Raw genomic sequence first — 13392 nt, 5'->3', positions numbered from 1 at the left:
AAAAACAAAAAGAAAATGCCTGAAGAAGTTTTGTGAAGATACCAAGACTTGAAGGACAGGCAAGATGGTGGCTGGAGAGAACCTTAAAAAGTGAAACTGACAGGATGAGGCCAGACTATCAAGGCTATTAAAACTACTGGTGAGGAATCTGAACTTTAGAAAGCTAACAAGTAAATTATTGAACCAGGAATGAAAGCAGTATTTGAAGAAATATCTGCTTGTTCGAATTCAGGACATATTACCTATAGTGTCTGCAGACTTTAGTAAGCATCAGTAAAGCCTGTTTAAAATTGAGATTCATGGCCAGGACCAGTGGCTCATACCTGTAATCCCAGCACTTTGGGAGGCCAAGGCAGGTGGATCATCTGAGGTGAGGATCAAGACTAGCCTGACCAATATGGTGAAACACCGTCTCTACCAAAAATTAAAAAAAAATAAAAATAAAAAAAAATTAGCTGGGCATAATGGCAGTGCCTGTAATTCCAGCTACTCGGGAGGCTGAGGCAGAAGAATTGCTTGAACCTCAGAGGTGGAGGTTGCAGTGATTGCACCATTGCACCCCAGCCTGGGAGACAGAGAGAATTCATCTCAAAAAAAAAAAAAAAAATGCAGACTCAAGGGCCATAAACCCAAAGACTGTGATTCTGTAGTTCTAGGGTCTGGTTCAGGAATATGATTTTTTACTGTCTCTCTTGGTTCTTCCATCCTCCATCTATCCACCCCCTGAATCTGTAGTAGGTTGTCTCCAGATCACAGTTTGAGAATTGTTTTTTTAATGGAGAGAGTGAAAACATAAGCAAACTTGGTAATTGTTCCTATAATGGAGGCACCAAGAATACGAAGTTTACATGATTCTGCTGAAAATTCTCTAAACTGATCTGCAATCTGCATTTTGGTTACCCCACACACCACACTAGAACTTCTTTAGCTTTCTGAGATGACATCAATATTCAGCCCCTTGCCCATATACCAGTCCTTTAAATCTCCAAAGATATTTAATATGGTTCTCCTTAGTAAATTCATCTCCAGGATGACTGAAATTGGTTGCTTCAAACTGTTTCTCACAAGGGATGATTTCTGACCACTACACACCTTTGCTTGCTTTCTCCCTATATCCGCCAGTGTATCAAGGTATTCCTTCAATACCCACGCTCATATGTGAATACAACATGCAGGGTTGTCACTAAGCAGATACAGGACTATCTCCTCCCTTGGTCTGCCACTTTGTACTTGTTAATGTAACACAAGATCTCATTAGCTTTTTTCTGGGATCCAGAAAACTAAGCTACTAAAAACTCAGCGAGTAAATGGTAAAACTGGTAGAAAAAGAAAATTAACTGAATGAGTGAGGACTTGTTCCTAGTGAATCTGTGTTTTCTAACCACCATAAGAATTGAAGAAATTCTTTCAAGGATAACTTAAAACACATGCATATATTCTTGTCTTCACGTTAGCATTTTAAATTGGTGTTTATAACATATGCATGTATAATGAAATGAAGATTTGAGTTTTAAAATAAGTTATCTGACCCTTATTGCTTGTCCTTTAAATCATCTAGGTTTATCTTATCCCATCCTAGGGAATCTCTGGGTGGAATAGAAGCTGTCATGACAATAGACGCTGGAGAGAAGATGCAATCTCCTCAATGAGAGACCTTGGCAACAGCCAGGCCAGTAAGGAGTGGCTGCTACTGCTACTGTTTCTTAGACTATTGATTAAGCTACTTGTAACCATGGCAATGATCTTGTCTTCCTGGAAAGGTTAGCAGGGTAGGATGGGCAGTCCGCTATGGTAAAAAAAGAAATGTTGAAATGAAGCAGTACTCTTAACAGTTCTTTTCTCATGTCACTGAACAGAAATTGCCAGTTTCTTACCCTAAACTTTTCATCACTCTAAAGAAAATCCACCCAGATTCTTACACCGCATTCTCAAGGCAACATGGGAAAGCTTCAAGGTACAGGGAAGAAGGGGACTGAGGTGATGGGTGCACAGCTCTTTTCTTCTACGGAATTCGGAATATTGTTTTTATTTGCTCTTCACTACAAAGGGAGCTATCTCTTTGACTCCTACTGATGAGAAATGCAAGTTAATTCTTCTGACAAATATTTGCTATACAACTACTTATTTGCACCTACTCGGAGTTACAACAGCTGAACTGCCTTGTTCTAGGAGGCTACTGTCTAATTGTCTCCAGGCAGGAAGCCCAAGAGAGAAAGTCTTAGAGGAACTCCACTCAAGGGGAATTTCAGTAAATGCAGGGGCAGTTCAAATGCAAGGTGAACCATAATTTACACACATATCCATTAATCATGAACATTTGTGGCAATTGCTAGAGACATAAAAGTAAATAAGATACATTTCCTGAGCACAAAAAAAGACTTTTGCCTAATAAAAAGAGAAAACAAAGGTAAGAAACACGGGCATTTCTAAAAGAATAAAAATTAAAACAAAAATGTAACTTAAAACAACAATTTGGAATGGCCAGAGGATCCTGTTTCACAAAGGTTTTGCATAAATTGATTAGGATATGCTCTTGTCTTGTCCAATCTTTCTTCTTGAAGCCATCTGATTGATTCAACTTCATAGGTCCAACACTATCTTAAAGCCCAAACCTCAAACTGTCTTGTGCTCCATTTTTTCTAATATTCCTGTTATCCCATCACCTCACAGCCGAGATGAGGCTAGGGAGGCTCACTTTGCTCTTGTGGCATCTCCTTCTGATGTCCCTGGCATAATACCCCTTCAATCTGACTTGGTCTCCAGGACTCTGTCCTAACACTAGCCCAGGTGTTCAGTTTGTCCTGGTTTACACCAGGCTGTAGACAGAGAGTATCACGCTGGCTCTAGCCCAAACCCCTACAGCTATCATCAGAATTCTCTAATCATTTCTGCAACCTTCCTCTGTCCTACACATCTTAGCATTTTTGACTGATAAGATAGGGCACAAACCATCATATCAGCTCATTTTCCAAAATTGAATCTGGTCCTGTAGACCTTGGAAAAATAATTATTTCTTTTCATAATAGCCTGTGACTAAATCTGACATGCCGGTGGACAATGGCTCTTAAACCTTCAAAGAAAGCTACAAAACAAGTCGAATAGTAACGAGTCCTATTGATAAATTGTAGCTCTAAGCTGCAAAAGTGCTTATTCCTGACCAAGAGCCCTGCAATTTATTTTACTTCATTAGATGCTGAATCCTTCAAAAAAACTGCTGGAATTCCAAAAGCTTTGAATCTAATTATTATAAGCATGTTTAATCAAACTTTTAAAACTACTTGGAGTCTAATGCTGAAATTTAGATGAGATTATACCTCTCTGACATGCATATGTTAATATAATTCCAAATCTCTGTGAAGACATGAGATAGACCAAACATTTAAGACAAAGCAATAGAGTACTTTCCATTTTACAACATTCTCCGCAGATAATTCTTGTCCTGGCCATTACTGACATTCTATTCATCTTCTCCAGAAAATCCAATGTAAAGAAAACAAAAAAGAGCATCTTAATGATAGAGCTACAAATAAAAACTATAATCTTAGCTTTGGAAAAGGCTTTGCAAGCTCAATTCATTGTGTGATGTCTGGATTACCTCTACTATACTCATGTCAGGGAATCATCCAACCTACACATGAATATTTTCAGCCTCATGGTGTTGTCAATTCCATCTCTGCATATCCCTGAAAAGGCTTCCGCCTTTTCTTATATAAACTTCTTTTATAACAATTTTGAGCTCATATTCACACATAAGTGCACGCTGCCTAAGATGAGGTTCAAGAACTGAACACACAGCCTAATTCAATTTGGAAAGGGCCCCGTGAGCCACTCGGTATGTATTTCACAAGTATCCTCATGCTCTAAAGCCAAGAACAAGTTAACAACAGCTAAATTTCAAATTCATGCTAGAGGCACACAAAGGCAGTGCTTCCCCAACTTTTCAGTCCAGGACATCCCTATGATCACTGTTACAGTATTCCTTTGACGGTCACAGCAGTAGCAGGAAGCAGACTCTCTCTATTCTTTAGTTACTTAGTTCAGTCCTCTTCTTGGCCGCAAGAGCCTGCATAAGCACTCACTGAGCACATGTAAACACATACACACAAGCACACAGACTGGGTGTTCCATAAGCAAAACTCATACGCATGCATACACCCACAGACACACACATGCACACACAGACACACACAGAAAAACTTCCTTTCTTTCTCTGCTGTGGTCACCACCATCTCTACACTTTAACTTCTCAGTTATAACTGGACAAACCTCTCTTGAGGACACCCTAAATGAACATCCCACATCCTGTCAGATCAACAATGTTTTATTGAGACCCAATATTTTAACACCCTGACTGGATGACAGAAAACACCTGAGCGCATCCTTCCTGGTGAAGGCAGATAGCTGGGGAGAGCTGGGGAGAGCTGGAGAAATCAAAGTCCTCCAGCTTGGAGGGCTCCAGAGATCCACATTTCTCACTTGACACAAAATAACTTATTTTGTTCATGTGGTAAAGTAAGCCTCTGGCTGGCAAGACCAGGACACTAGGACAAGTGTCCTTTGGATCTTCCCTAAAGCAAGGTCTGATGAAGAGAAAGCAGAGTGGGATGGTTAAGTTACAGGCAAAACTCAGAATGAAGGCAGTGGGTGAGGCCAAATGGTGCTTTCACTGCAAAATGGAGTCCGAAACTACAGATTTCTAAGAAACGTCTTAATTTTATTTTACTTTTTTTTTTTTTTTGCATTTTATTGTTTCTTTTATTTCACTATGGTGAAAGAAGTGAAATCCTTAAAATAAAAAAGCATCTATGTGTGTAATTCGTTGGAAGGAAAATAGGGCTTTTAAGATCAAGTCTAGCATGCAGGCCAATGAACACCCAAAATGCAAAAGGAAGTGTAGGATATACGGGGAGAGCACTACAGAATAATCTGAGATGCTAAGACCCTGTTGTCCTTTGACCTACGTTTTTGCTTTATTGGTTACTCCTTTCTTTGGCTTCCAGAGAAACCCTCAATGAAAGTGAAAACATAGATTGTCTTTCGAATCTAGTTTGACATTTTTCAACAACCTTCCCACTTTTGCTCGCACAACTCTAGAACAGAAGAATTTTAAAAACTGGCATGCACTGTGAGATCTGGAATTTACAGAACTCCCCCACTAAGAAAATCAACTTTGGAAAACCCAGCTAAGGAGGGGAAAATACTTCCTCTAAAACGGTACATGCCAAAGAACTTTTCATGGGCCTCCTGGAGAGGGTAATAGGTCTTCCATGCATGGGTGTTTGTAGGGTCTAATCAGGATGGGAAACACTGAGTTAAATCGAGTGAAATGGGTTTATTTTCAGCTCCACTTAACTTGCTGTTGTCTATTATAAATTTCCAAGCAGGAGTAGGAACCTCATATGCACAGAAACCTTTGTCTGAGAAAGAAGCACTAACAGAAGAGTTACAGGTCTCAGTTCACAGCGATTTAAGTTAGACAAAGTCTCAGGGTCTTTCAAATATGTTTAGTGTTCTTCTTCTTCTAAAGATAAAGTGGCCCAAATGACAGCTCTTGCTTTGCTGAACAACTTCACCTTTTAATCCTTTCTTTATTTTCTCCCATAATTGAACAAATACCAATTGAGCATCTATGTGCAAATCATCCTGTCTTAATTTAAAACAAAACCAAAATAAAACCAAAGTACCTACTCAAGGCAAATGTTTTTTAAAGAAGAAACAAACCACAGAAAGTATATTGTATTTATTCCCAATATAATAGCTTACATTTAAAGATATAGTACAGACTTAACGAATATGTCTACTCCCACTAATTCCACAGATATATGCTGAACCCATAATATTTACTCATGCAAATAACCAATAAGGGACAAAACAGCCTTAGGCCAAAAGGTGGCCTGGTCCTGTCAACAGGAAGGTTAGCAGTGAGGTTCAGAGGCCAGTCTTTGATTCCAGGCTCAGATGTCTCACACGTAAAATATAGATAATTATATAGTGTTTGCCTTGTAGAAATCATATATGGATTTAATAAGATGATTTCAGTAAAACACATAGCAGACAGTGAGCCCTGAATAAATAGCAAGTATTATTATTATTGGTTATACTTATCAACTCTAGTTTAAACAGGAATTTTATTCCTCCTCCGAAACAGTAGGATGATGACATCTTAAATAATGAGATTTTCTGAAATTAGGGACACTTTCAGAGGTTTCTTATCCTGCTGGAAAGCACAGCCACCTTTCCATGAACAAAAATGGTCTCAGAACTGTTAGTTCCTTGCCCCTGAGAACTGGGTGGTCAGCAAGAAGTGAAGTAATTAGTGTGTGATTCCGCCCACTCACATTCCTTCTAGTTAAAACTTCATAACTACTTTCAATTGTATGAAAGAGTAATAAAGTGAGGCCGGGGAGAGAGAAAGAAAGAGCTAGAGAGAGAGAGAGGAAAAACCAAGTCTGCTTTACACATCTGTGCCAGGACTGGAATTATAACATCTCCCTCGCTACTCCAAGATGGGGCTGTAAACCAGCCATATGGGTATCACCTTGGAGCTTGTTACAAATGCAGATATCGGGCCCCAGCCCAGACATACTGAATAAAATCTGCATTTTAATAACATGCCCAGGTGATTTATATGCACATTAATATTTGAGAAGTGCTACCTTAGAGAACTTCCATTTTCCTCAGGGTTGCCAACCCTACTCACTCTAGAGAGCAGCCCACACATGCTAGAGAACTTCCCTATACCCAGAAGGCTACTTTCAAATAGAAGGAAACATAAAAAGCCTCAGATCTGCTTCCACAGGAAAAATCCACGGAGCATTTACACAGACCTGCATACCTGCTTATAAATTAAGCTGTCACACTTTCTGATTTGATCTGTTTCCTTGTAACTATCCTGGACCTCCGTTTCTTACTGGAAACAGACATATACTGCACACCACCACCTTTCTACCTGTTTTTTCAGTATGTAATATTCAACTTGATGGGAGTTGTCCAGTATGTTCAGTGCCCATGTAATCTTGTATCACTTAGTTTTTCAGTTTTATTTCACTCATTTCAGGATACACATAGAAAGCCAGCACACAACTGTCTACACCTGAAGGTATAGGCAATTAGAATTTGCAAGGCTACAATTGCTGACTCACTGTGAAATGCCTTCCCCACTGTTCAGCGTGCCTTTTATAATAGGCCTAACAAATATTACTATCAGCAAAAGGAAGGTTGACATAGCAAAATAAGTGGTATCGGTCTGTCTTATAATAGGATTAGGGCATGGGCCGGTGGGTCTGACTGTTTTGTAATAGCTGCTCTGTTAGTAATCCTCAAAGCATCATCCGGAAATGCATTTGAGTCACTGCATTTATTCTGAAAAGTCTCTGATAGAGATGCTGGTAATCACGGCCTCCCAGCAGTATGTTTATGTTGCACAACCAAATCAGTTTCTTGAGGCCATTTGGAAAATGTCATCATAATGCTTCCTACCTTTGTAAAATGCTTTGCCATTTACCCAGTGCTTTCCTGTACATTACCTCACTTTGCTCCTACCACTGCTCAGTGAGGTTGGCAGGGCAGGCTTCCCCCCAACCCATACATTCCAAGCCTTTGCCTGTGGATAAACTTAATAACCTAAGTTAGCTAGGGTTAGTTTAGTAACTTCAGTTACAGGGGTCAGATGCCTTGCCCAGGGTCCTAAGGTGAGTAAATTATAAAGCCAGAACCAAGGCCCAATTCCCTGATTCTTAAGTCAGAACCCTTTTGCCCACTGTGTTGCTGATTCCCAAATTTTGATTCTACATATCACAAGGAGGTGTCCAAATAATCAAATCTCCCACCAAGAATTTCTGGATCAAATTAGTTGGGTCTTATAACGACCCCGGTTTACCATCTCATTAGTTTGCTTATTATCTCGGTGCCTTTCACATTTTCCAACAGTTTAAATCAGCCCAAATAGAAATATGTTGTCTGTGTGCCCTTGGATTATTTAGAACAAATCCTTTCTCCTCTTAAAGAAGGAAGGAACTTTAATTGCCCTTAAACATGTCTGTGTTACATTTAGAAATCTAGGAAATACCTGTCTTTAATTTTAATTCAATTATTCATTTGTTCGATAGATGTTTTTGAGTGCCCACTAATGCCAGAATCTGCAACATTAGGGTCAAGTTCATTTATCAAGGAAGTATTTTTTTTTTTAGATTGCCAAATCACCCTAGTCTTCTATCACTTGTAACAAGATGAAGGCTCTGAGGAGGATTTAGAATCACTGATTTCAAGTCAGATATTCCCAATCCTCTGCATATAAAGGTGATTTACAAAACGTCTAAATACAGAGCTATGCTTTCTTGCTAAGTTTAACCACAGGCATACATGTCCCATCAAGATCAATTTGAATTTTGTGCCATATTAACTCTCTGAGCCAGCCTTTTGCCTTATGTAGATTTAGTCAGCACCAGACCTTCCCTCACCCTTCACTCTTTTTGCTCTTTAATCCAAATCATTAATAAAAATAATGAACAAAAATGAGACAAAGAGAGAGCCTTATAACAAGTCATGAAAGACCCTTCTCCATATCACTCCAAGGTAACTCATCAATATAGGTGAAATCAGTGAACTTGAAAAAAAGATCCAGAGACAGACCACATGCAGAAAACAGGGTGAAATAATGGCTTTAGTGAATCCCTATGTTAAACAAACTATGCCTTTTGGAAATCACTCAGCCTTTAGAATTCAACCATTATAGACGGCTGTGTATACATAACTGTGCACCACCACTGACCTTGTATTCTTCCCCATCATTTCTCTCTTGTGCTCGGGAGCGAAAGTTACTAGAACTGTTCAGAAATGTTTGTGTTCTCATTTTGCACCATGGTTAAGATTGGATGTCCCTACACCCTTTTATCTTTGGCATGGCAATGTGGCCTGCTTTGGTTAATAAAATGTGAGCAGAGGAAATGTGTGACACTTTCGAGGGGAAGCTCTGGGAGACAGTGCATTATATGCCATACTTCCTTCTCCCACTGATGGCAGGAACACGAGTTGAGGACACGAGACTATGGCTACACTGAGCCGCTGTGATGAGTAGAGCCCTTACCTACAAGTATTGGTCATGGAAGATGATTAAGAAGTCATCTGCTACATCAAGAGTGTGAAATTTGAAAGATTTTGGTTCAACCTAACTTGGCCTATTCTCACTGACACATCTAGAATAACCAGTGGGCTTTCCAGGCTCGTAAAGAGATATCTGGGTTCCTCTTCTGCCACTTAAGATCTCCTATCAATCTGACCTCAACTTAGCCTTCAAACGCTTTTCACAACAATCACTCAGATGTTACTGTCTGCTTCTGGGAATCCCACTCTTATAAAAACTCCACCTTGTAATGTTCCTTTTGTTGGTAATATAGTTGAATGCCATGTCTTGGGAGCCACCCTTGCCTTCACGGTTTTTTTCATCTTCATTCCTGTACCTAAAACATCACAGAACATCACAGGTGGAGGCAAAATATAAGTAATTCCCCTGACCATTTCCTTTGCTTATTTACATAAGTGCCTCAGGAACTGCCAACCAGAGAGTAAGTAAAATAAACCATAATCAGGTAGAAAATTCCCTAAGTAGTTAATTAATGCATTCATGCCAGATTGTCTTATACCATCCTGGAGGTGTGTAGAAAGCATGATTTCTCCAGAAATTTGCTTCCACTAATCAAGTCAGTAAGCAATATAATAACTACTTATTATAATTCCTGAAGTTTTCTTTGACAAATTCAACAAGAGCTGTGGCTGTGTGTTCCAGGACTTAGAAGAGTATTGTCATACATAATGAGCCAAGGGCAATGGGTTGGACATCCTAAAAGAGAGATTTGGAGTCAATTAAAGATAAAAATAAAAAAGACTTTATTAACAATTAGAACTCTGCAACAAAAGAGCGCACTGCCTGTAAGAAGCACTGTGTGTGCTCTGAGTCAATGAAAATGTCCAACAGAGGACATCTATCAGAAATGTCACAGCAACAGTTTAGTTCCAGCACTGGGTGGTATTTCTACCAGATGATTACTAGAGTGTCTTCCTTCTTTCTTATTCTGTGATTTTATTTCTATTTCCCTGTGTCAACTTCTCAATAGTTCCTGTCGTTCCTTTCTGAGTTGCTCCCAAATCCCATTACAAACAACAGATTAAGGGCAGAGAAAGAGACCTTTATCTTGTCCTGGGTAATGAAGGTCTACCTAAGGAGGTATTTAGAGAATGTGATTCCAGGGGAACCCAGGAGATTAGGTTGGTGCAGAGGAAAGCAATGGGTGAAGACCTGCAAATAAACCCTCTTCTACAAATGCTCTTGTCTCATCAAGATACATTACCTCTCTGTGGGAAAGCCACCAAGCTAGCATGCACTATTTTGAGATTATGTTCCACTTCCCAACCTACTGCTAGCATCCCTACATACCCTACAAAGTAATTTCTTCTTGTAAGATCTTGACAGGAATATTAAAAATTCATAAATGTATTGCCTTTAATCCACAATGAAAAAAATACAGTGTAGAGTTTGGTAGGGAAGCCTGTTATTATAGGAAGTAAGAAACAGCAAGGTCCCTTACTCAAATAATACCACATTAAGTTATACACATATTGAAGTAAGAATATTCCAGCAAGGCTGGAGACTCTGACAAAGTTCCCAGAAATGATTCTTAAAGAACATCCTCATTGAAAATGAAGAGAATTCAGGAATGCTTCCTTCTTTCATGTTTCTCGGACATTGCCTTATTCCCTAGACATTAAGCCAATATGTTCAATTTGACCGCAGATGCTTAGAATTTCCATGCCCATCTTCTGTATGGTCCTAACCCCTGCAGGCAAATACAGAAACTTCAATGGTTCTATCTCTCTTCTGTGTCCCCGATTCTCAAAGACCTCTTCTCAGCTTGCCAGTGTGGCAGCCAAGCAGCCTACTGAAGCAGTTAATAGAACCTAGTAGGTTAAAACAATGTTCCCAGAACAAAATGTTCAGTCCAGATCCATTCTGAATTGGGAGTTTCGAAACTAGTACTGATGAAATTAGTTTTAAAATTCCCAATACCTGTTTGCAAGATAAGACAGTTTGATACAGACAGGACCTCTGAGTGCTTGTCAAACCAAATTCTGTCAATGACTTCACAGCCCAGTCTATTCATGATAATGGAGTTCAGAGAATTAAGGCAAACCATGTCCTGAATGGCCAGGTTCTGGGGGTTTTTCCCACGTGAGAACAGGAGGAGGGGGGTAACTGAAAACCGCATGTTTTTTTCAGTGATGGAAAAATCAAAACACTTTCTGAAACAAGAAGCTATACCGCTGCTTTTTTATAAGATAGGGACGACCCCATAATAATTGTAATACAATTCAATATGGAGCATGGGAAGTTACCGTCTAAGTGCAAGAAACCACAGAGCACAGTCTGTTGCAGCTGATCACGTCCTGTGCTGTAAATGACCTAATTAAGACACCGGTTATGCCACCCAATTGTCTCCCCGGTGACAGAGTGGAAACTCCATTGCCTAAAAGTGACTTCAGACTGTAGCAGATAAGGAAGTAAAGGCAACAGCTTGACACTCACAGAGACAACATATTCTGGTGATCTAATAAAGACAATTTCAATGCTCAACTTTTTCTTCTTGTTTGGGGATAGAAATAATTTTTAAGAAAATAAAATGCATCTACTTATTTTGAATTTTAAAACTCTCCCAAACTTAATATTACCATCTCATTTATCCAGAAGTCACCTGCCCAGAGTTAGCCCAAGAGCCTGAAAGTAAAAACAATTGGACTTTAGGCAAATAGATGCCAAAAATTCTTTTGAGCAAAACTTTTGAATTTTCTTCTTAGATTGTAAATTCCTTGGTGAAATTTACTGCTTCATGTATTTGTTCATTCGACAAAACATTATGAAGTACATACCGTAAGTTAGGCTCCCATTCTGCTAGGTACAGGGGATGCTATGTTAGAGAAACCAATACTGACCCTCCTTAGTCTGTTTAGAATACTTTTTAAAAGAATGAAAAACAAGAAACCAAAATAATACATAACTTCCCAAATCAGAGAACTATTTGAAACAAAAAGAAATCCCATTAATTCTCTAAAGTTATTGAACTGGAAAAAATAGCATCAGATTATGAAATATGACTCAAAAAGCATTTCCATTTGGTTTGAAATGGAAATTTCACCAAACATTCAGAGCAACCACATACTGGAACCCTCTGGAGAAACATCCTGAAATTCCTACACTTAGGTCTCCAACACCACGGTATTAATATAATCCCCCGGCACTCAAAGGAAACCAGACTTGGGGCTAAACAGAAATTTCACTTGCTTTGTCTCCTGCATCTAGCTGTAACCCTTAGTTGTCCCAAGAGGAACAGGAAAATAGAGGCAGGCATTACTGCAGGAGAGAGGAATAAATAGAGATGATAGATTTCTCTGACCATCAGATACGTAATTTCTGATTGGTTAGTAACTTTGTTTTCTTCTCCTTAACCATTTTTTCTATAAGGCTGGTTGACTTTTAATCTAGAATAATCAAACTTCAAATATGGATTTGGCATTAATTATTTCCTGAGCTGTTAGAAGTGCTTCTATACAGGATGCTTGGCTATGTTGATGGTTTCAAAGATGAGAGAGAGACAGAAACACAGACACACACAGAAATAGAGCAAGAGAGAGAAAGAGAGAGGGACTGTCTTAGGGGAGTAGTAACTTGGATGGAAAATAGAGAAAAAAGAAAGTGAAATTAAAGAATAAGGATAAAGAAGAAATAGCTTTATGAGGGAAAATAAAGTTTATCCAGGCCAAATCAATTTTTAAAGCAACTTATATCATGTCTTTTGCAAAGCTGAAATTCACTGGAGTTTGAGATTTTACAGGAAAAGAACAAAGTGAGAGACAGAAACGGAGGGAAGGAGTGAGGGAGAGAGAAAGAGAGACTTTTCTTATCCCAAGTTTCTGAAGGGAGCCATCCCCAGCATTTACAGATTGCCACTTATTGTTGGAGATACATACCATCAGATAATGAAAACATCCCCCGCATGTTTTAAAATCCCCCATTTAAAATTTAAATTCATTAGTTTATGAGCTGCTGGGAATTGACAGTTTTATACCCCAATCCTCCTCGAAATTTATGTAAAGGCTGCCATAAAATGGAACAGGGGAGCATCTCCAAGCGAAAACACCAGGCACAAATTGCTAAATAAAAACGCAGCTGAAGCCGATTTGCTGTGGGTCATATAACCGAGAATGTTGTTTTTATTAACGGGAAGTTCTTTAAGCATTTGCTCCTCACCCAACCACGCTTTTTTACCAACATTTAAAATATTAATGTGCTGTTTTTATTGCGTCCTTGCTTCCCTCCTCAACCGGCATTTCTATAACTGTTCC

At 39.1% G+C, this 13392-nt stretch overlaps 1 protein-coding gene and 1 long non-coding RNA gene across 6 annotated transcripts in view; one reads left to right on the top strand and one right to left on the bottom strand.

Moving 5' to 3' along the window:
- Positions 1–1816, top strand: part of LOC108310036 — an 11706-nt gene extending 9890 nt beyond the window's left edge. Inside the window, exon 2 of the long non-coding RNA XR_001827592.2 lies at positions 1580–1816. This is a non-coding gene — a long non-coding RNA (uncharacterized LOC108310036). The remainder of the gene's footprint in view (positions 1–1579) is intronic.
- Positions 1–13392, bottom strand: part of CTNNA2 (catenin alpha 2) — a 1139443-nt gene that overhangs the window by 541720 nt on the left and 584331 nt on the right. The window lies entirely within an intron of this gene.

Source organism: Cebus imitator, unplaced genomic scaffold (genome assembly GCF_001604975.1).
Source record: "Cebus imitator isolate Cc_AM_T3 unplaced genomic scaffold, Cebus_imitator-1.0 Scaffold100, whole genome shotgun sequence".
Classification (NCBI taxonomy): Eukaryota; Metazoa; Chordata; class Mammalia; order Primates; family Cebidae; genus Cebus; species Cebus imitator.
This window is presented reverse-complemented; position numbering and strand designations above follow the sequence as displayed.